Genomic DNA, 24,900 nt, shown 5'->3' with positions numbered 1-24,900 from the left:
AGAGTGCATCATATATATACGAGGCACTAAAAAAGGAACTATCTGTGGATCACCTCTTTTGAGCTACACGACAAAGATTAAAAAAATGGATGCAGTCCAAGTCCAAAACTTAGAACACAGATCCTGGGGTTCAGAAGCTATTACTCATTTGCCAAAGACAGGTATTATAATATTGGATGTGTGGTTTCTCAATCATCTTTAAAGAAGGGAAATCACTTCACAAAACACCAAAATTGCAAAGCTCCCAATAGCAGTCCGTATTTTTACATGCATTCTGTGACAGATGTTGTTTGTCTGCTTGTCAATTAGGAAAAAACAATTTAATTTTGGTTTGACAGCCATTTATACCTGTTATTATCTGCTAACATCTTTCCACCTCTGGAGAAACATGAGCAGAAATAGCAGATGGTAGTCAACTGTCCTATTGTTCTGTCAAGGCAGAAAGAAGAAATAACGTTATTCAGTCCTACTTCTGATCTACTGGAAGTTCTTACTGTTCTACCAAATTTTGGTCACTATCAAGAATATAGAATAATAAAAACAATATTGGATTTTGAACGTTATGTCGTCATTCTTGATTAACATAGGAACATACTGTCCTTGCAGAGGGAAACTAAAGTATTGAGAAGGATGAGATGTTTAATTTCAAAACAAATGCATGCTATGCTATTGCAGCTCATCCAGAAAAGGTTACTACATGACGGATTCAACATTTCAAACCTATGTACGTCAGAAAAGCACTTCACTGGTTTTGAATGAGTGAAGGTCAGAAAAAGCTACAAAATGTGAGGGACTGCAGCTCTGCAGCTGTCAGTAAAGGGAAACACAGCAAATGTTTTTTACTCTAAGAGTGCAGATTCTAATTCTTTAATTAAAAAAAAAAATCAATTCTTCATTGACTGGAGTTACTTTAACTCCAGATTTAGAAAGGATACGAAGAAAAGTAGACATATGTGTAGGCATTTTTCTACCTTAGAGCAACAATGCTTGATGTTTAAATAAAAAATTAGAAGTGAAAAGCAGACATAAGGAAATATAGCAATTAACTCCATTATAGAGTTCTCTATAAGGTGAAATTAGTATTAGCATGATCCATAGGAATTCAGGAGCTGAATGAGGATAACTAAGATTGATATTGGATCGTTACACTGCTGTAGCTCTGTGGAGTGACAGGAGATATCTATGAGCCTATAGGTTTGCTTTTCATGGGAACAAAATAAAATTATCAGTAAAAGAGATTAGCAAAAATCTAATTCATTTTGTGTTATCAGTCTCCTCAACTCTGTGTCATTACACAGGAGGATGCCATCTTATGCTTTCCACTGTTCTTTTAAGTCATTCTTACACTGTGAAGTGCTGTGACTCTGCTCTGCCCTTTGATTACACACTAGCAACCTGTGCTCTGCAAACCATCACTACCTCAGTGCATGGTATGAAAGAATGAAAGTGAACCTGTGCCATTACATCTGGGCTAGCTACAGTGAGGCTCTGAGCCTTTTAGTTGACAGTTCCCTGATGCAGACTCTTTTAACTTTATGCTTTGTTGCCTTGCATGTAGAAAGAGAAGATAACATTGGTGCAACAAGTCTTTTCTAAGGAATTTCATCCCATCTTTGGGGGAACTACTTTGCTTCAAAGCCTGACTTTTACTGGAGATCAAAGGGAGATCAAAGTCCTCTGTTGTGTACAAAGTTTATCTGAAAAGAACCTCACTTTCATCAGCCATCTCATTTACTATATGTGTTTACATGTCTTCCTACATTTGTCTTTTGTTTTATTGAAAGAATTTGGAACATAATAGTAAATAATAGTGTCACCCAGTGACACTTCCGTAACAGTAATGATTTTTTTTCTGCTTGACTGGGAGCTAGATTCATATTTTAAATTATTTGCTTATTATTGTTATGGTAATCTGAGACTGAACTCAAAAAACCACAAGAGTTTCTTCTCCTGTATTGTTAAAATTGTCGTGGGATTAATTGCAAGTCGCATAGTAGGGTGAATCTCATTATTTTTAAAGCTGAATCTCATTTGAAAAACCTGACAGTGCTGCAGGTCTCACTGGTACTGATTCCCATCTTACTTGCCCTCACTGAAAATTGCTGCTTTCCCTCTCCTATAGAAGCTCTATGTTGCCTACCATAAATTTCAAGTGGAGCTTGGAGCCTCATTTTGTAATGTACTGATGCCTCACCAGTAAGATTAACCCCATTGGTAGCGAATGAATGAGTGATTTAAGCACTTTAACACCTATTACAAGCCTTCACTATATAATTATTTGCTTATATGTTGTTCTAGGAATATCTAGATGTTTCAAGGATAATTTGTTTCTGTACCTGACTGCATTTGGTAGGATTATTTATTATCCTCTAAAAAAGAAAATATCCTAATTATTTTTTTCTTGTTGAATATTAAGCTGAAGGTAAGTACTTCCAGACAATGCAATACTTAAAAGTTTAGTTGCTGCTTAGTTCTCCCTACGCATATGATACACTTACAGACTCTTTACTGTAAAAGAAATTAATTATGATTGGAAATGCCTGTTGTGAACTATGAAGTCAGAACAAATTGTGTTGTAGCTATAAAAACATGGCCTTTTTTTACTTCACAGTAGTTTTAGTTTTTAATTTTGTTTTTTATGCCATAATCTTTGCCAATATTCTTACTTTACTAGAAGGTAATGATTTAAATCAGCCTGTTGGATAACTTGCCTGGAGTTCTTAATACCTATTTTTGTCCACTCACATAATTACATTGTTATCTAGAGTTTAATAGAACATTGCAATGTTTAATTAAAACTGTGTAGAATGATTACTGTTTTGATTAAACCTGGGTTTGGAACCAGCCAATTTGTGGAAATGAGCTCAGCATGTCTGGCTTTCTACTGAAAACCTTCATTAGGGTCACATCTGCTTCCCTTGACTCCTTCATCAAAAATGACCTTGGTGTTTACTCTGTTTTATGACCATAAAATCTCTCCGTGAAAGAGCCCTTCAAAGCTGTTTACAATTGTGTCCTTTGGCTCCTGAATATTTCCAAACGGGGGATATACAGATCACTTCAAGTCACTATGCAGCTCATCCTAGAGCAAAAGGTCACTGTAGCTACTGAAGTTATCTACCATTCTTGTTTCTTGTGTCTGGCAAAGGAAATTTTAGAGGACTAATACTAAACTTTAAACTTTATCCTACTTTTTTTGTGAGAGAATCAGGACATAAAGAACTATGGGACTAAAATACCCTGCTGTTGTATCACATAAATCTCTTCTGTTACCCTTTAAAGGTTAGAAATTGCATAAAATGTAATATAAGCATCACTGGTGTACTAATATATCCTACTATGTGCATGAAGGGAAAACTTTGCACTCATTCGACTCAGATTTTATACATACATGACCTAAGCTCTTCAAAAAAATAGCTGGAAGAATCACACACAGCAGCCTTAAAGAGGCTTAAATAAATCCTGCACGGTTCTTATTCCCAAGTCCTTCTAGTACAAAAAACAGCAGGAAATCACCTTTTCTTCTCTGCCTTCTAAACCATCCACCCTGACAGCTCTGCTTTCATCAGTCATTTGCAAATTATTACTTATACTGGAGAGTGTGGATGATCACTATCCTGCTATGCTTTTGTACAGGTCTAAGCAGAAGTAAAATGATTCCCATTCTGAGATTCATGTTTCTATTATTTATGCTAGGAATCTGAAAAGTTAAGGGCGGATGAACTTAGGACAATTCTACCACAAGTTTCAAAATATAAATGGTTGTTGCATTAATTGGTGATTTAGCCTGCATCAAAAGAAGTGTGGCCAGCAGGTCGAGGGAGGTGATTCTGCACCTTTACTCTGCTCTCATGAGACCCCACCTGGAGTACTGCATCCAGCCCTAGGGCCCCAACGTAAGAAGGACATAGACCTGTTGGAGTGAGTCCAGAGGAGGGCCACGAAGATGATCAGAGGGCTGGAGCACCTCTGCTATGACGACAGGCTAAGAGAGTTGGGGCTTTTCAGCCCGGAGAAGAGAAGGCTCTGTGGAGACCTCATAGCAGCCTTCCAGTATCTGAAGGGGGCCTACAGGAAAGCGGGAGAGGGGCTTTTTACAAGGACAAGTAATGACAGGACGAGGGGGAATGGTTTTAAAGTGAGAGAGGGTAGATTTAGATTAGATATTAGGAAGAAATTCTTTATTGTGAGGGTGGTGAGACACTGGAACATGTTGCCCAGAGAAGTTGTGGATGCCCCCTCCCTGGCAGTGTTTAAAGCCAGGTTGGATGAGGCTTTGAGCAACCTGGTCTAGAGGAAAGGTGTCCCTGCCCGTGGCAGGGGGGTTGGAACTAGATGATCTTTAAGGTCCCTTCCAACCCAAACCATTCTATGATTCTATGATTCTATGATAAGTTCTTGCCCTGAGCCCAACATTAAGTAGTTTATGTATTTATGTGGGTTGTGATGAGTGCTCATCAAGAACAGACGAAATTGCAAAGGCATAAGTCAGTGCTTGCTCTTACGCTCAGACCATTGTTGCTTGACAGTGTGTCTAATCTTATATGAACTAAATGATGTAATAATATCTGTGAAAGATGAAAGGTCACCTGGGCTTGCATACCATGCCTGTTGAAATCTGTAAAGTGTCTGTGCTTGCACCAGCTTTTCTCATATTTAAGATGAAGATTACTTTCACAGGAATTTAAACATGAAATTATTATCAGGATGCACGAGGGCAAAACAGATATATCACAATAGAGATCTCTGATTTTGAAAGATGAGATTGTATGGTGTTCTCCTCAGCTAAATATGTTTCATTAGGGATGTTTTTTTTATTTTAAAACCTCTATAGTCACCCAATTGACTCTACCAGATTCTTGATTCCAAAGGTTAAGCATTGGGCCCTCTCAAAGCAAAGGAGGTCTAGGAGCTGTTCAGTAAACTGGTTTGCTACTTTGCAACCAGCTTTGGACTAACAAACAAGGAAGTTATTAGTTAGTCCCTAGAGCAGAGCATATTACCTCTTCCAAAACCATTCATAAAACTTGAGTTCTGTTTGTTCATACACTAATTCACCTTGAAAAAATTTTAATAATTCTAACAGCAAACCTGGTGAGATGATTTCTAGAAGACTAGTATTCTACTTGTTTGGTTTATGAAAGAAATATGAAGTCAAGATGGTATCAAGCTTTCCATCAAATAAAAAAATCAAAACCTTTTTAGGTTTGTCATGTTATTGTACAAATATGAAAACTTTATCTTGTATGAAAATTGTATTCATCAACTGGAAGTATTCCAGTGAAAATCACAACTAAATCTGTTCTGAATCAGATGGGATGCCAGATGACAAGTAACAAGCCCTGTAGCATCTGGAATGCACATCCATGAAGGCTCACCCAGAAGAATGGGGGATTTTGACTGAGCAGTACACTGATGACAGACGCATTCTATCAAAGAGGACTGGGAAAGAATAAATGCAGTTGCTAAGAAAGTATTTCAAGGACATCTTAAAGGCATGCTTGCTTTGAATACAACTTAACAGCCAGCTTCTGGGGGTCTTTATTCAAAAGCAGGCCTTGGGTAGCAATGAAGCCTAGGATGGCAGAAAGCATAAATTTCTTCAGAGAGCATGAAGTTGTGCAGGGAAAGTATGCCAGAAGAGCATATCCTGGAAAAACACCCAGCTCATACCCTGGGTAGTGCTGTGAACTGCACAATAAAAATATACAGTTATTTGTTCACCTGTAAGCAGGTCTCAGCCGTCTCTTCCTTATGACACTGTGATACTCCTCTCAAAAGTAAATTGAGGTATTTTTGCCAAATAATACTCTGCAATCTGACAGATCAGCACTGCCGGACTCTGACAGATGAGCACTGTATATTCAGCTAGGGCAGCGTAAACATTCCATATGTTAGAATAACTATCATAGTTGCTAAGCTTGTGGGGAATCTTATAAGTCATTGTAGTAAGTACCAATCATATGAAATTTGCTACTGATATCATAGGCTAGCAATTTTGATTGCTACTGTAATTTTAAAAATATACTTGGGGAAAATAGTAAGTACAAGGTATTTCTACTATTTCAGGGTAGCTTTCTTGGGAGTAATGCTGTTTTTATCCTTGGGCAGAATATATTTAAAATTAAAAATTGAAAGTAGACATGGTTAGGATTTTTTTTGGTGACGTAATTTCCAGTAAACTCTCAGAAAACTAGGGTTTGTTAAACAGCAATAATTTCATGATAATGTGTGGGTGGTTATTATTATTATTACTACTACAAATATTAATTGGACATATTTTTCAGACCTCTTTGAAAAGTTTATCAGAAGAAAAGACACCTATCCAATCTTTTTTAAGTTTTTAAAATGTATGTAATTTAATGAAGATAGTTGATCATGCTCTTTGGGATTAGATGCTTTCTGTGAGTTGTCCTCAAAGTCCCTCTGTACTCAATATTTTTATCTGACCCCAGGCTAACATCCCTGAACCATCAGGAGTATTTTCTGAGTTGATCATGAAGCTAATTCCCTGGTAACACAGAGGTAAATAAATTCTTGTGATCATACATTGTTTAATATATTTTGTGTTTATCAGTTGTGACTTTCCAGTTTATCTGCTTTGTCAGGAGGTAGTAGTCTTGTCAAGGTGTCTGACAACAGTTCACACAAAAAACTTCCAGAACCCATGTTTCATTTCATGAAAGAGGTATTTATGCAACTTGTGTATTTAATTTGAGAATTCCTTATTAGTTAACTTGGAGGAAATAGCGAACATGTTAGATCTGGAAGTAAGGCTTACTGTATCATATAAGAAAAGGTCGCATACTCTTCTTTCATGGTTGGTTTTTTAATTTGGCTACACTGAATGGAGCACTTTCAAAATCTCCAGCTGATCTTTAAACAAAATTCATAAGAAAAAACATCTAAAAATTGTATTTTAAATGACAAAATGAAACAACAATAAACTCTTAAGATGCCAGACTAACATCTTTAAACTTAAGACCTGGACATACTCTACATGAGACTTCATAATGCACTGTGTTTTGAATGGGGTTTTACAAGAGCTGGCAAACTCTTGTAAGACAGTTTGCCCCTGAAAGGATACTTACCAAGACTAAATGAGAAGAAATAAGTGTTATCCAGAGTTCATGGCAGAAAAAATAGTGCAATTCCTCTTTTTAAGATCCCATTTCTACTGAGTAAAAATCTCTTACATGAAAATCTAATTTATTAAAGGCATTATTAACTATGTCTTGCTTAATGACCCAAATCTCATCACTACTGCTACATCTTTTCTTAGGTGGAATCCAACAGAGTGAGAAATAAAGAAAACAATGGTTTTGTCAAGGGCAGAATAGAGGAGATGTTGCCAGGGAGACAGAGAAGGAAGTGTTGAGGTTGTTTACTTGGGAGTGTTGGGGACTGCTGTGTACATGTTGGCTGGATACCTTAAGCACTGTATCCAAAACTATTCAGTGAAAGCAAACCTGCAGTTTTCTATTGTTTGATAATTGCATGATTTCATTAAAGTCACATGAAGCCCAATGTGAACAGGGCTGAAAAGTGATATGAGAATCTTTTTTTTCATTAAACAAAATTCAGTAGGACAGAAAATTTTGCACGTTATCAATCGTTGTCCATGTAGACACATACTCTCAATGACTCAATGCTATGTAGCGTGTAAAAGAGTTATTCAGTTATAAAATAGGAAAGGGTGGGAAATATATAAATATCAATTATTGTAAAGCAATAATTTTTTACTGTACAATATTGAAATTTAAATGTCTCTGAAGAGTTTGTCAAGTTTTTATTTATTTGCTTCATGAAGCAAACTTTGAAGATAAATAACATAGGCTAGCTTTCATGCAATGACTCTTGTTCCTGACCTTCAACCAAAGAGATCTTTACAAGCTTATAACTAGACATCTATTAAAGGAACACATCCCTCTATCTTTTGAAGTGCCAAAAGAGAAAGAATGATGAAATGTCTCTATTGCTATGTGACTTGTAAACCTAATTTCATTCATAAAGCCTGGTTAACTGTACAAAGACATCATTGTAATTGTTTTCAACTGAATAATAAAATTTGAGAAAACAGATTTATTTATTTATTATTTGACTGAAATAATTTTTTTTTGAGCTGCATTTCTACTGAGCAGATGGTGCACACTGAAAAATAATGTTGTACATAATGGCAGGGCTGTTTAACCTTGACAATTTAAAGTGAGTACGTGCATATTTTTTAATTTTAATATGCTGACCAAGATCATCCATTTGAAATCTGGCAACACTAGGATGAAATGCATAGGAAACTGTAGGTTTACTCCTGTTCTCAGTTGTGATACATTTTAAATAGGAATAACATATTTTTTATTTAATCTGTATTTAAATTCAGTTGCTTTTGACACTTGCTGTTCTGGAGGTGGCTCAGTTTGCTTCTGTCAGATTAGATGCAAATGTCATAATCATTTCCCTTACCAGCTGCGACAAATCTCTTGCACACCTTATTGTCTGCCATCTCCCTTCTTCTCCTGGAGGACTCCCCTGCTGGGTTCTTAGTTGGACAAGGTCACCCATTTTGGCAGACACTTGTTTTTCTATATCCCAGCTCCACCCTTTGCCCTGCATCCTAAACATCTTGAACAAGATGAAATAGAAAAAAAACAGCAAACTTTTTTTTTTTTCATGAATAAATATATCTTCTGAGCTCGATAAACAAAAATTTTAACTTGGGTTTCTCAACATTTCATAGAGTCACAGACTCATTGAGCTTGAATGGGACATCAGGCGGTTTCTAGTCCAAACCCTCTGCTCAAAGCAGGGTCTATACTGAATTCACACTAAGCTGCTTACTGGGTCTTGAAAATCCTCAAGGATGAAGATTTCCCAGCCTCTCTGGGCAACTTGCTTCAATGCTTAGTTATCCTTTTGGTGACAATTTTTTTTTCATTATATCCAATCAGAACTTTCCCCTGGATCAATGCATGACAATTGTTTCTCATTCTTCTGCTGTGCATGTCAGTAGAGAGCCTGGCACTATCACTTCATAATGCCTTGATTTCAGTAGAACATAAGAGCAATATTTTAGGATGAGAACAAAGATCAGTTTAATACCTTGTACCTTTTCTGGAATTTTACCTTAATCATATGCCTAGGAAAGAAATCAGGAATATCCTGCAGTAGTATTTCTTCAGAACATTTCCCACTCCTCCAACAATTTATGGCCCAGGAACTTGCTAAACCACCAGTGATGTTTTTACACCAAATAGCCTGCATGGATTTGGTTTATTCACCTTCTCTTGCTGCAAGGACCTCTACAGCTCAGTTCTAGAGTGTGTGAAGAATCAACTCCATTTATTTTCAACCTATTGATGACCTATTAAGAACTAGGAACTCTGAGAGGCATTGAATGATTGTTTCCCATTTCCACCCTTTACAATTTTATTGGACTGTATTGTATGCACCCTTAGTTGTCTCTCTTCCAGCCTGAGCTTCTCAGTTATTGCCCATTCTGAGGTTGTTTCCTGACTTTTCTGCCTTTCCTCGAGCGTTTCCTAGCCATACTAGAAATCCAAAAAGTATCTTGAGATAAGAGGATGAAAACTGCACAAACTAGTTACATATTTATACAGCAGCATAACACTGTCTGTTTTGTTCACCATTCCTGTCTGTATAAAACAACACTGTTCTGTGCTCCATTCCTGTCTGTATAAGCCCTTTTGGGACTGCTACTGGTCTGGTGTCTCCATCAAAATCTTTGGGATAATCCAAGATACCAGTCTGGATTGCAATGGTCTGACCAGAGCCCAGCATTTTGTATGTAAAGTTAGGACTCTTTTTTCCCTACAAGTATCATTTCACATTTACCATCTTTGAAATTCATGACCCATTATATTGTTCAGTAAGTCTCATGGATTCCTCTCAGGTATCCTGTGGCTGGTCTCTACTTATTGCCTGATGGCTTTTAGATTGGGGCTTGGGAGTGTTTGGATGAAAAACTTTCAGGTTTTGTGTGTTTGCATAAAAGTATGCGATAGGACTTTGGATGAGAAGGGAGTAACGGTTTCTGTAGCTTTTCAGAAGAAATGGTTGGCAGTAGTCTTAGATGCAAAAGCCCTCAGATTCTCTGGGTTTCCCTTCCTTTAAGCTTTCAAAAAAATCGACTTTACAATTTTAATCAGAAGGATCTCTTTCCTTACTAATAAAAGTATAAGGCTATGAGCATGTTTGCCATCCTAAAAGAATGAGTGCCCCTACATTTGCAATTAGAATTCAGCCACTTTTGTAATACATCAGAATTTATTCACATTAACTGAGATTAACTGCGATCATCAAATAAACAAAGATGAAAGAATAATATACTAAGCAAAACAGATTTTTTCCCTATTTGACAAGTGTGGCTTTAATCATTAATGATAACACTGTATAGTTGTCCACCATTTTGGTGAAAGCCTGAAAAAAAATGGTTAACTTGTAAAAGTAAGGAGGTTTGAGTAATCTGAGGCCTCTCTTCAGTTTTCTATATTAACTTTGTGAGCAACAGAAAAGGCTCTTGTTCATTTAGCTACTGTATTAAACAATAAGATTGTAATGTATGTTCACTTTCATATTTCCAAGGAACATCCTGGCACTTTTAGTCAAGTGTCCTAATTTCAAAAGTCTGCTGAGCAGTCAATATTTAGTGAAAAGTATCAGTAAAATTCTTGAGATAACTCAGCCAGACAGGATTTACATAATTTCCTAAACTGGTCATTGCATTTCTCTCTGAAGTGAATTCTTCGGTTAAGAATTTTGATCACAAGTGCTAGGGGCTTTTCCTCTGTTGCAGGTCTACACAAGGTACATGCCTAGGTATGTACATGGTTTGAGAGGTAAGATTGTTGAGCTTCTCCTTTAGGGTTGAGGTTTACCAGGACTATATAGTACCATGTCACTATTTGTGAATCCAATAAGAATACTGTGTAAGGAGTTTAAATCAGACAACTTGTCAGAGTTAATTTTTTCATTATTTTGGTGTCATAAAAGTCATCCTTTCATCCACCAGAGATGCCCAGTAGACGTGAATGAGGAAAAAGAGTCATCTTTCAGGTCTGTCATCATCCTAGTTGCTCTGAGCAGCTGCCGATATATTGGACTCTGAACACCTTAAATATTGCTAGAGTTCTTTGACAAAGTGGTGCAGTTTCTTACTTTGGGATATCTGGGTGGTACAATCCAGTCTTATTGATTGAAAGCAAAAAAGAAATGTCTTTCTTCAGTGAAACTAGCATGGAAAGTCTTATTTTAAGAAATCCCCATGAGGAACATTTTGATTATCGAGTTAGAACAGAGTTTTCAACTCCTATGATTTTATTGAGCATTTGTTTTTGCTGAGATTTATACTTCTCTATCTGCCCCAGCTGCTGAAAATGGATTAATATCTTAGAAGGTAAGCTTTCTTTTTTGGAAACATAACTGCTTGATGACTGCTTGATTCGGGAAACAGCTTGACTAAAGCTAAATACTCAGTACCTATGGGAAAATAAAGAGAATCCAAACTTATTCCCTATGTCTCAAAACCATAAATAAATACATGCTTTGTGAAAACGAATTTATTTATATTTTATAAACGTTTATCAGAGGGAGAATAAGGAGAGAAACAATGTTCCAAATACGTATATATGCATTGTGTATATATACATTTGTGTTTGCCTGTTGTGTGTATTGGGTGTACATACTCAGCCTCGCTACTGGTTGCATGCAGGGACATGAAGCTGTGGCAGCCTCACCTCCATTAGACCACCAGACTGGCAATCCCTAACAGTATCCAGCTCACTTTTTGCCCTTGAAAAATCACCTCATTGTACTGCTTGATTTGATCAGATTTTAGTCCCAGAAATAAAGAGAATTGAAAAGGTAGGAACAACTCCACCTTTGCAAAAATTTTGGTAGCTGGTAGCATCTGTATTTTACAAAGATTCCTGAAATGTTCAAGCTGGTTACCTCTGATGTGCACACTTGTAACAGGCGTCAGACAAACTGTCACTGTTTAATTAGAAAGGCTTTTTCTATATGAAAGCAAAAGTAATATTTGATAATTTTTCTGACTTTAGGAAAACCGAAAGGGAGGAGATAGAGAATCGTAGTAGGAAGTATTTGATATTTCATTCACTTTGCAAGCTGAAATGTGTAATCATCTAATCAGACATGTAGTCGATCATCATTTTTTTTTCATATTTTTGGTCTGTGTGACTACCCTGAAATTAATTCAAAATATTCTAATAAAGAGCCTCAAATGAGGCACTTTACATTAAAACCATTTTCATAATAGAATCAAAACCTGTCTCAGTCATAGAGTGAGACATCCATTAAGCTGATTAACCTGGACTGATCTGCTCCTATGCAGCACTGAAGTGTTCCTGAGGTTACCTGCGCTTCTGCAAGTGTTGGATGATTCAAACTTGGCAAATGCAGGTAAAACACATCTGTCAAAGTAATTTTGCCAGTAGAAGCCATCTTTTAAAATATCCGTTAGCTACTATTGAGACAGGTGGATGAAAGAATGACACCAGGTGGGTAACTGAGGATAGAAACAATTCATACTTTATAGAAACTGGGAACTGGAACAAATTCTGGGTTCTCAAGATAACAGAGCTGCTGAAAAGCAATATAATCCTCACTTGCAGTCCTGGTGACAATTTGATTTGAATTTGTGTACAGTAATATTGTCTAAAGCTCATAACAAATTCTGTGAGTGCCTACAAAATAATTAAGAAGTCATACAAATGGTGTTGCGCAGTGCTTGGGAAAGATGGTGTTGCTTAGAAGTAGACCCCTTTTTCGATGTTGCTATTCATAAGTGGAATTCATCAGACATGCATTTAAATAGTCAGTAACTACCTTAATGGAATGTGAAAACGGCTGTAACGTATTTAAACTACTGCATACCTACTAGCACTAGTCAGCACCAGGAGGAAGTACGGGGGAAAAAACTCGTACTATCAATCAAATAAAAACTAGCAATCCAGGAATCTGTTATTATAAACAGTTATCTGAGTGTAAGTAAATCCCTTTATACCTTACAGTAGAATTTGTAGTTACATTAATTTAGAAGTGAACACCACTGAAGATTACCTTTTATCTCCCTGACTTCCCTATTCAGCCAGAATGTTGCACTTAGTATTAAAATAGCAAGAGTGTTTTGCTCTTCTGTTTGCTGTCAGCGGTCCAAACGCAGATACTGCTAACAGATTACACAGTCCTTTCACTTCCTCCTCCTCAGGCTAGTGTTTCTATATTATCTAAAACTCAGAAAACAATCCTTGCATTGAATTTCACAGTTAAGTCTTATACCAAGGTAGCAAAAATTATGGTACAGTCTCTCAGCTCATTACATGTTAAATTACAGACGCTCATGGTTGTGGACTTTGTGCTGGCATTTCACAACAAAGGGACTCTGGTTGCAGTCCAGGTTAGATAAAAGCTAGACAGTTGGTTCATTAATCAAGTGAACAATTTCAGCTTCACAGAACGCTAGCCTCAGATGGTCTAAACTGGCTTAGTCAGTGGAGCTGTGCTGCCTTACTCTGAGGCCATGGCCCCCATTTTTTATCTGATTTGTTAGCTGAGACAGCAAATGGCTTAAGTTACACTGGGAGAATATTTTATTTTAGTGCCAGATACCTGCAGTCGACTTCAACTGATGACACAGTTTTTACTTTGTTCTCAAATGCCAGTATTCCTACGCTGGGAAAGTCTAATTTGTGTTGGAATATTACATTATCTATCATATTTTTCTGGGATGGGCATAAAATGCTTTTGGATAGTGAGTGGTGGTACCTGATGGTAGAGACCTGAAGAAACAGTGGTGTGACCTCATTCCTTTCTGCCTCTATTGATATCTTAATTCCATTGCTCACAATGGTTTGCAAAAATCTAGGCTCTCTGTAGTCCAAGATTCTACACCTATAAATCAGTAGAGGTTTACCCCATTTCCCATTATTAGTAATAATTCTACCTTTAAATTTGAAGAGACATCAATAAGGAACAGAGATACCTGTGAGAATACAGAGACAACCAGACCCATTCTGCACAAGCCACTTCATGTCCACATCCAGGCACCTGCCTGCTCTCTGCCAGATGAGCAATTAGCTCAAGCACCTACCCCGGCACACATTGCTACGTTTCTTCCTGGGCAAAGCTGCTGTGCCTGGAAGTGTTCAGGCCACAGGATGAGGTGACAGTGCAGACAGAGAAGAATTTGGAAGGTTGCACTCCTCCTACAAAGGAGGAAAAATGGCAAATTGACATGTGCCAAGCAGCTGTAAGGTTTGTACATTTGTTTCCTGCTGATCGTGAAGAAAGTCAGCTGCCAAACCAGATTCCGGCACTTGAATTTGCTGTGTGAGAACTGCACCCCTGAGCTCTCCCCCCAGCCACTCCCCAAAGTCTGGAAACAGCATTAAAGCTGTTTGTTATTGTTCATTCTATAAAAAATACCAATATTAATTTCTTCCTTATTTAATAAAACAAATTCATAATGATGAATACTACGTTTCCCATTTTCTAACACTGGGTGTGGTAAAGATAGCTACAATTCTCCCAGTGACAGGCTAGTCCAGTAGTCATGTTAGACCAAGTTTTTATCTCAAGTATGAAACCTGATTTTTGCTTTTAAAATGAAGGGGTATTTTGCCAGATACCACTATGGGGAAGCAGACTGTGCCTTTTCCTTCTACAGTCACAACATGACATTGTAAAATAGCATGTGGACGAAGTAAAGCAAGCCTGTCCTTTTATTTTGTAAATATTATTAACCAATATCTCATTTCACGTGGATAAATTGTTGGCTTTAATGTAAATTAGAAAGACTAATGTAAGTTCTACCATTATGACTGAGATCCAAAGATATTACTGGAAGCAAATACTATTACCTTGGGGTTTTCCAGCTAAAAATATTTCTCATGATCACTGTGATTGAGGATGTGATGATGAAAGACTGGGGAGGAAATGGAGTATAACTGGAAACAAACCAATTTTAATTTAATGGGACAAGAAATTATGCTTAGTAAATGACAAAAATGATCCTCAGGTATATAACTTGGCTTAAAGAAAAGTATATAATTGAAAAACTTTTACATAGGCTGATAGATTTTTAAATCAGGCTTTTTCCAGTGATCTATTATTTCCCAAACATGACATACAGAATTTACAGATTATAACAATCTTTTGAAAAAGTATTTATTTACAATTCTTCAATGTCCTAGATGTCATCAAAATACAGACATCCTGTATTGATGGGTTCTGTTAATGGCCGACCATGGGAAACTGATAATGTAGAAAAATGCAATATGGATAAAAGCAGCCTGGTATTATTAGAATCATAGGAATAAGGAAATAAACTGTGCCTCCTGGATTTTCTACTTTGGTTTATAACACAAAACACAATTATTATCCCAATGGACTGCTACAGTTATGACATTCGCCAGGTCAATGAAGTAGCTTGCAGAAACCTTTCTTAAACCTGAATTAAACACATACTACTGCTAAATTACTAGAGAACAGGATGATCTGCTGTTTTTACACCAGTCATAACAGCAGAATAATTTCCATTATTTGGAAATTCTTACTCTTTTTTTTCCTTGTTGAATTGTAACACATAAAGTCTGTATTGTGTTACTTTTAATATGGAGGACTGATTTATTTTTGTTTGTACTATATAAACGGAAAAATAATAAGAGAATCAATGTAATTACATTTTTTCATCCAGTATTCCATCATATAAATGATGGAATTGAAAATAAGTTTTCCACATTAAACTACTCATAAACAGATCTTGTTAAGGATTAATACAGATTGAGAGCAGCCCTGAGAAGGACTTGGGGGTGATGGTTGATGAGAAGCTCAACATGAGCCCTCAGTGTGCACCTGCAGCCCAGAAAACCAACCATATCCTGGGCTGCATCAAAAGAAGAGTGGCCAGCAGGTCGAGGGAGGTGATTCTCCCCCTCCACTCTCATAAGGCCCCACCTGGAATACTGCGTCCAACTCTGGGGACCCCAACATAAGAAGAACATGGAGCTGTTGGACCGAGTCAAGAGGAGGGCCACAAAGATGATCAGAGGGCTGGAGCACCTCTCCTATGATGACAGGCTGAGAGAGTTGGGGTCTTGAGCCTGGAGAAGAGAAGGCTCCGGAGAGACCTTATAGCAGCCTTCCAGTACCTGAAGGGGGCCTACAGGAAAGCTGGAGAGGGCATGTAGAGATAGGACAAGAGGTAATGCTTTTAAAGTGAGAGAGGGTAGATTTAGATTAGATATTAGGAAGAAATTCTTTATTGTGAGGGTGGTGAGACACTGGAGCAGGTTCCCCAGAGAAGTTGTGGATGTCCCCTCCCTGGCAGTGTTCAAGGCCAGGTTGGATGGGGTTTTGAGCAATGTGGTCTAGTGGAAAGGTGTCCCTGGCCATGGCAGGGGGTTTGGAACTAGATGATCTTTAAGTTCCCTTCCAACCCGAACCATTCTATGATTCTATGAGCATGTGATATGATCTGTACAATCAGAGAACATAGCAGTTAAGTTGCAATAAATAATTGTAAATACTTTCAGAGATAGAATCATAGAATCATAGAATTGTTGAGGTTGGAAAAGACCTAAAAGATCATCAAGCCCAACCATCATCCCAATGCCACCATGCCCACTAAACCATGTCCTGAAGTGCCACATCTAGACGTTTTTTGAACACCTCCAGGGATGGTGACTCCACCACCTCCCTGGGCAGCCTGTTCCAATGCCTAATGACTCTTTCAGTGAAGAAATTCTTCCCAAGATCCAGCCTGAATCTCCCCTGGTGTAACTTGAGGCCGTTTCCTCTCGTCCTATCGCTGGATACCTGGGAGAAGAGACTGACTCCCACCTCCCACCTCACCACTACCTACAACAGGTAGTTGTAGAGGGCGATAAGGTCTCCCCTCAGCCTCCTCTTCTGCAAACTGAACAAACTCAGTTCCCTCAGCCGCTCCTCATAAGACTTGTGTTCCAGACCCTTCACCAGCTTTGTTGCCCTTCTTTGGACATGCTCCAGCAGCTCAAAGTCCTTCTTGTAGTGAGGGGCCCAGAACTGAACACAGTATTCAAGGTGAGGCCTCACCAGTGCCGAGTACAGGGGGACGATCACTTCCCTAATCCTGCTGGCCACACTATTTCTGATACAAGCCAGGATACTGTTGGCCTTCTTGGCTGCCTGCGTACACTGCTGGCTCATATTCAGCTGGCTGTTCACCAACACCCCCAGGTCTTTTTCTGCCAGGCAGCTTTCAGCCACTATGCCCCAAGCTTGTAGTGTTGCATGGGATTGTTGTGACCGAAGTGCAGGACCCAGCACTTGGCCTTGTTGAACTTCATATAGTTAGTTTTGGCCCATCGATCCAGCCTGTCCAGGTCTCTCTGCAGAACCTTCCTACCCTCAGGCAGATCAACACTCCCACCAAGCTTGGTGTCATCTGCAGACTTACTGAGGGTGCTCTCAAACCCCTTGTCCAGATCATCAATAAAGATATTAAACAGTATTGGCCCCAAGACTGAGCCCTTGGGGGCACCACTGGTCACCGGCTGCCAACTGGATTTAACTCCATTCACTACCACTCTCTGGGCTCGGCTGTCCAGCCAACTTTTTACCCAGTGAACAGTATTCTAGTCCAAGTCACGAGCTGCCAGCTTCTCCAGGAGAATGCTGTGGGAGACTGTGTCAAAGGCTTTACTGAAGTCTAAGTAGACCACATCCACAGCCTTTCCCTCGTCCGCTAGGCGGGTCACCTGTTCATAGAAGGAGATCAGGTTGCTCAGGCAGGACCTGCCCTTCATGAACCCATGCTGGCTGGGCCCGATCCCGTGGTTGTCCTGGACATGCCATGTGATCATGCTCAGGATGATCTGCTCCATCACCTTCCCAGGCACCGAGGTCAGGCTGACAGGCTTGTAGTTCCTGGGATCCTCCTTCCGGCTCTTCTTGTAGATGCGCATCACATTGGCCAGCCTCCAGTCATCTGGGACCTCCCTGGTTAGCCAGGACTGCTGGTAAATGATGGAGAGCGGCTTGGTGAGCTCATCTGCCAGCTCCCTCAGTACCCTCGGGTGGATCCCATCCGGCCCCATAGACTTGTTCATGTCTAGGTGGAGCAGCAGGCCGTTAACTGCTTCCTCCTGGATGATGGGGGGATTTTTCTGTTCCCCCTTCCTGTCATCCAGCTCAGGGGGCAGGGTGCCCTGAAGATAGCAGGTCTGACTGTTAAAGACTGAGGCAAAGAAGGCACTAAGTATCTCTGCCTTTTCCTCATCCTTGGTGATAATATTTCCCCCTATATCCAGTAAAGGGTGGAGATTCTCCTTGGTCCTCCTTTTGTTGTTAATGTATTTATAAAAACACCTTTTGTTATCTTTTATGACAGTGGCCAGAGTGAGTTCCAGCTGGTATTTCGCCTTTCTAATTTTCTCTCCACACGCCCTGACAGCATCCTTATACTCTTCACGAGTTGCCTGTCCCTTCTTCCGAAGTTGGTAAACTCTCTTCTTACTCCTGAGTTCTAGCCAAAGTTCTCTGTTCAGCCAGGCCGTTCTTCTTCCCCACCAGCTCATCTTCCAGCACATTGGCACAGCCTGCTCCTGTGCCTTTAAGATTACCTTCCTGAAGAATATCCAGCCTTCCTGGACCCCTTTGCCCTTCAGGACTGTCTCCCCAGGGACTCTCTCAACCAGCGTCCTGAACAGGCCAAAGTCTTCCCTCTGGAAATCCAAGGTAGCGGTTTTGCTGACCCCTTTCCTTACCTCACCAAGAATCGAAAACTCTGTCATTTCATGATCGCTATGCCCGAGACGGCCTCCGACCTCCACATCTCCCACCAGTCCTTCTCTGTTTGTAAACAGCAGGTCTAGTGGGGCACCTTCCCTGGTAGGCTCTCTTACCAGCTGCATCAGGAAGTTATCTTCCACACACTCCAGGAACTTCCTGGACTGTTTTCTCTCTGCTGTGTTGTATTCCCAGCAGACATCTGGTAAGTTGAAGTCGCCCACGAGGACAAGTGCTAGCGATTGCAAAACTTCTCTCAGCCGCTTATAGAATGCTTCATCTCCCTCTTCCTCCTGGTTGGGTGGATAACCCACTCCCACCAGGATATCTCCCTTGTTAGCTTTCCCTCTGATCTTTACCCATAAGCACTCACCCTTATCACCCCCATCATTGAGCTCTATGCAATCAAAGGACTCCCTAACATATAGAGCCACGCCACCTCCTCTCCTTCCTTGCCTATCCCTTCTGAAGAGCTTATAGCCATTCATGGTAGCGCTCCAGTCATGAGACTCGTCCCACCATGTTTCCATGATGGCAACTATGTATGTCATAGCTTTCCTGCTGCACCATGGCTTTCAGCTCTTCCTGTTTGTTGCCCATGCTGCGTGCATTGGTGTAGATGCACTTCAGCTGGGCTATCGATCTCACCTCTAACACTGGCCTCCCGCTCCTAGGCTCATCTCTAGTGCACCTAGTTTTGTCCCCTTCCCCCTTCAAACCTAGTTTAAAGCCCTCTCAATCAGCCCTGTTAACTCATGGGCTGGAATCCTTTTCCCCCTTTGAGAGAGACAAACTCCATCTGTCACCAGCAGGCCTGGTGCCATGTAGACCATCCCATGATCAAAAAAGCCAAAGTTAGACCCATGGCACCAGCCCCTGAGCCATGTGTTAAACAAATGGGTTTTCCTGTTCCTTTCAGTATTCATCCCCGATACTGAAGGGACTGAGGAAAACTCTACCAGTGCTCCTGACCCTGCGACCAATCGCCCCAGCTCCCTGAAGTCCCTTTTGATCGCCCTCGGACTTCTCTCCACCACCTCATCGCTGCCAACCTGAAAGACCAACAGCGGGTAGTAGTCAGAGGGCCGTACCAGACCAGGATGTTTCCTGGTGATGTCTCTTACCCAGGCCCCAGGGAGGCAGCAGACTGTCTGAAAGGCTGTTTGATTTCAGAAGAACTGCATCTCACTATCTAGCTCTAGATGTTAGGAGTTTTCAGTGAATCCAGTAGTGATGATCTGATCATAGAATAGCAGGGTCAGCTGTATACTTACGTGATTTTATCTTTTGCTTTTTTTTTAAATCAGTGTGCCAAATTCTGAAGTTTCCTTGATTAAATTTCTGTCTTTTCCTATAAAATGAGGTGATTCTGAGATGTGAAAAATTGTCACTACAAGTGAAGCCTAGAGTACACCTGAAGGGTTAGCAGAAGGCATATGCACATTCATCTCCTACTGCAGTTTGATTTGCCTATGTATTCATTAGCACAAAATGTTGGACCAATCAGCAAAATTACCTAAATATGGAGGTGTCTCACATATATCAGTGATTTGACATATTGCTGCTGACAACTCAATTAAATTATGTGTCTTAGATGAGTATTTTTACTGACAAGTGCACTGAATTAGGAAGATACCTACTTAATGTTCTTCAGTAATTAAATAACATTGAAGTATGAGATGCCTGTCCACCTGCATTATGGGTCCTATTCATAACGCACTCAGAATGAAAATTATTAATTAGCATTGGTTATATATGCATGTGTCTAAGTTTAACCATCATTGTATTTTTTCTTGATTATTTGTGTGACAGAAGTATAATCCAGCTATAATGGATTATTTTCTGGAGGTGTATAATTTTGATCAGACACTGTCTCAAACATGTTAAGAAAAAAATTAAAAGATACTTATTTTTGCTCAGTTAGTTGCATGTCTTAAATAATAATCATTTTAACTGGCCTTTTGTCATCAGAATCTCTTAACATCTTGCCTCATAAAAAGAGTATGCCCCAAATTAGAGTAACTCTTCAAGAGCAAAACTCAAAAAACCCCTTGACTTTGATTACAATCAGTAGGAGCCTCAGACAGAAGGGTTTGATCTGCTAGTTTTAAAGATAGGATGAGGGTTAATATCTGTTTGCAGTGGTTATTACAAAGCAGTGTCACAGAGAGCCTTGAGAGGATGTAACAGAAATACCATTGTAGCCAGAGGCAGTTTGTCAGAGGGACCAAGTCATAAGGCATTTCCTCGGCTTGTGATTGAGAGAGAAAAAATCTTCACTATCTCAGCTTTTACATCCTTCCTATGTGAAGTTTCTTGATAATTGAGGAATTTTCTCTGCCTTCAGGTAAGCGCTTGAATCCTTTCAGAATAACAGAGAGCAGAAGTTACTTCTGTGGATATACTTGGAAACGCTGGTTGCCAAATGCCATATTGTGATAGACTGATGGGCTACATCAGCTCCCGGTAACACACAGCTGTCACTTTATTTAAGTGCATGGATTATAATCTTCCTGCCACTCATATTTAGAAGGGCATGGAGAAAGTGTTACCAGAAGTACTCTCATTAAGTATCCTGAGGCCTGAGTGAAAAGAAACCATTTTTTAGAGATGAAAGGAACAGAAATGCTGGAAATAATTTAGTACTTGTTATTTCTGCTTTTTGTTTGTGTTTTTTTTTTTTAAATAGACAATCTGTTATTAAAAAATAAATAAATAAACAAAGAAAAGATGACACAGAAAGCAACAGAACTGAGGCAATGTGACTTAAAAGGTACAATGGCTTTGTTTTTATGAATACATTCCACCAAAATACACCCTTTTGCTCCATCCTCCTCAAACACTTGCAGGTAATATATAACTCTCTCGCTTTCAAGACCATTTCACAGCTAAGATTTGATTTTGCAGCCATTTTATAGCCAGTATCTGAAAACACAGTCCTTCTTAGAGTTTGTCTTAATTGCACTGAGAACACAATGTTATATAGAGCATAACAACCTCAGATGAACTGTAAAATGGAGGGAAGACGAAACTTTGCAAAGTCTTATCTCAGCCAGGCTCCTTATATCTGACATGCAAAATTACTCTATTTACAGCAAACTTCACAGAATGGAAAACTTTGATAAAGTGTACTTTTTTGTCTTTCTTGGATACTCTTCCTTTCTGTGAAATTTGAGCTTGTGCTTGGCTGAGTTTCAGTTAATATTCAGGTGCAACAGGCATATTCCTTAGGTTGTGTGGAGGCTTTGTAGTCTTGCTTTGACTGACAATATATGTATATCTGTGCATATACATGTATACTGATCTTTAGCACCTTGAATAAATGCTTGAAAATATGCCTTGGGCATAGTTCATGTAGTAATAGTTGCCTAAGTATTTAGACAGCCTTTGAAAATGAGAAGAATGAGAACAGGTTATAGTCAGACAAGAAATTACATTTTCCCATGGCTACTGACAAGGCATTACTGGACCTCTCCCTAAGGGAAGCAGAACAGACTAGCTAAGGGCTGGCATACTAAGCCTGGGGAAAACAATGTACACAAACTATCATTGTTTGTGCATGCTCCTGAAAACCTCTACTTCAGAACTATTGTTTCAGGCTTTCTAAGAATTCCAGTAAGCATCTATGTATGAGATGACTTTCTTTCACAAATATGAGATTTTTTTCCACCTGATTCTAACCCAACGCAAATTTCATGCATCAAGTTTTCACTTATCAAAAATGAAGATTTTCAATCTGGAACATTCCCAGAAGCTCAGCATCAGATGATTTGCTTCCAAAGAGAAAGTTGTCCTTTTGGCAGAGATATGCTCTCCCTTCAGCAACAGTATTTTCTTCTTTGAAAAGTAAACTAAAATGGTTCTGTTTTTAAAATTTCTATCTATTTATTCAACAGCAGTTATTGTACCACAAAAATCTGTTGAAACAGTAACTAGGTTCCTTGCAAACTGGGCAAATATAGGCTATTTGGACTACATATGTATATATACATAACTCCATTTTGTATATATAAGCTCTTCCTCTGTATTATTAAATACCATAATATAGCGTGTCTATGGTGCCTATGTATACAGGGCATATTATGAAAGTGAAAGCTTGAGAAAGCCAATGCTAATATTCTTCTCAGACTTAGTGGAAGTTCCAGTCTTTCATAAAGAGCATAAAGAAAATAAAGGCAAACTTCTGTTATTGTAGCAATCTTTAGATAAGCTTTATGGTCACCATCCTCTTTCTTTGCCTTCAAATTAAAATAGAAGGACACAGAATCTGGTCTTCATGTTCTCAACAGCAGCTGCTAATGCTAGCTAAGTAAAACATGCATAAATCCCTACAAAATTGTTCCATAACCCACACAAGGTAAAATGAATGAGGCACGTATGAATGAGGCATCTTATAACTGATGCAAACTACTCGGACATTGTAAGAGATGCATGTAATTCACATGTAAATGAAATTCAATATTTGATATCAAATCTCAGACCTCATGGTCTCTACTTTCCTATAATAATTCAATACTTTAGAACGTGAACGTAAACTTAAGTAATGGAGAAACTAGAGAGACATTGTGATATAACTAGGATGTGCACTATTCTATTTGAAGTATTCAGTTCTCGAGCTCAATCCTAATAGCAGTGGGGTGACAAAAGGATAGTATTTTGTACCTTTCCCTTGACAGACTTCCAACACCTTAGCTTGAAATTTGTATAATAATTTTCCCTTCCCTTACCTGCCTTGCCTTGTTATACTAATCAGAATAGTTTACCAGGTGTGACCTGATACAAAGAACAGTATTATAAGATGTAAGAAAGCCTTCTCATCACACAAGTTCTTATTCAACCTGTTGAATAACTCTGAAAAAGTCTTTAGGTTGTAGCTGTTGATGAAAATAAGAGCAATCAGTAGGAAAACCATAACTTTGGGTATCCTACTCTGGAATTGTAAGAAAAAGAATGCGTATTGAATAAAGGAAGAATTAATTTGATTTTTGCGTGCATGTGAGATGACTAAAGTAACAGTATTATTAGGCTCAGAGTATTAACCACTTACCTGTGTACAGAAAAGGATATTGTCCAACAGATTATACTGCTAAACTTTATTCTGTTCTTGGATGATAAATTGTCTTCCTAATCCTTCACATTCATTGCATTCACTTAAATATTATTTTCCGTGCATGGTTCATCAAACCTTTGTTCAGAATATGCAGAGAGGAAAACAGAAACTGAGGTTTTTTGGTCCAAATAGAGTTATACCAATGCCACCAGGAATGAGATCTTGCCCAAAGCAAATTCTTGAGATGACAAAAACCACAAAGATTACGGGAGATGCAAAAATCAGTATTTGAGTACAACAAAAAAACAAATAGTTCATGAACACATATTTATTATTAAAATGGATCACTTAACAATTTCTCCACTGTTCCATTATTATGCTGTTCCTGTAGAAATTTTATATTTTCAAAATAAGGTGAAGTGTTCAGATTTATACCTCTGGCTGAAGTTAGTCTATACAACCAGTTTATTAGCAGTGTAGCTAAACATGTTGAGTTTTCCTGGTACTATGTGTGAGACATCTGGGATTTTAAATAGTTCTTGTTCCAGTACATACATTTTCAAATGTGGAGAACAGACTTGCAAAATGATGATCAAGTTTCTCTTATGCTTTAGTTTATATGTATGTACACTTTTCATATTTACTCTGGGTGGCATTTATCTGCATTGTAATAACTTCCTTCTCAAATTTGTTAAATACTGATAACTTCTCTTGCAACCAGCAGACTTTAAAATTTGAAGCTTATATGTGCCAGAGAAGGCAGCAAAATCTTCCAGTTTGATAGTGCTGGACCTGTCAAGTAGAGCTGAATTCAAAAAGGGGAAATGGCTGGTCTGTAGATGATTTTTGTTGCATATAGAAATTCATCTTACTTCTCCCAAAGCACAGAAGGTATCTTCTTTAGATACTTTTGCTTTTCACGTAATTGCTGCACAGTGCTTTTCACCCTTTCTTAAATATATTACCACAGAGGCACAACCAGTGTCACTGACGGAGTCAGCTTTGAGCAGTGGTGGGTCCGTCTTGGAGCCAGCTGAAACTGTCTT

This window comes from Nyctibius grandis, chromosome 3 (assembly GCF_013368605.1).
Source record: "Nyctibius grandis isolate bNycGra1 chromosome 3, bNycGra1.pri, whole genome shotgun sequence".
Classification (NCBI taxonomy): domain Eukaryota; kingdom Metazoa; phylum Chordata; class Aves; order Nyctibiiformes; family Nyctibiidae; genus Nyctibius; species Nyctibius grandis.
Note: the sequence above shows the minus strand (reverse complement) of the source record.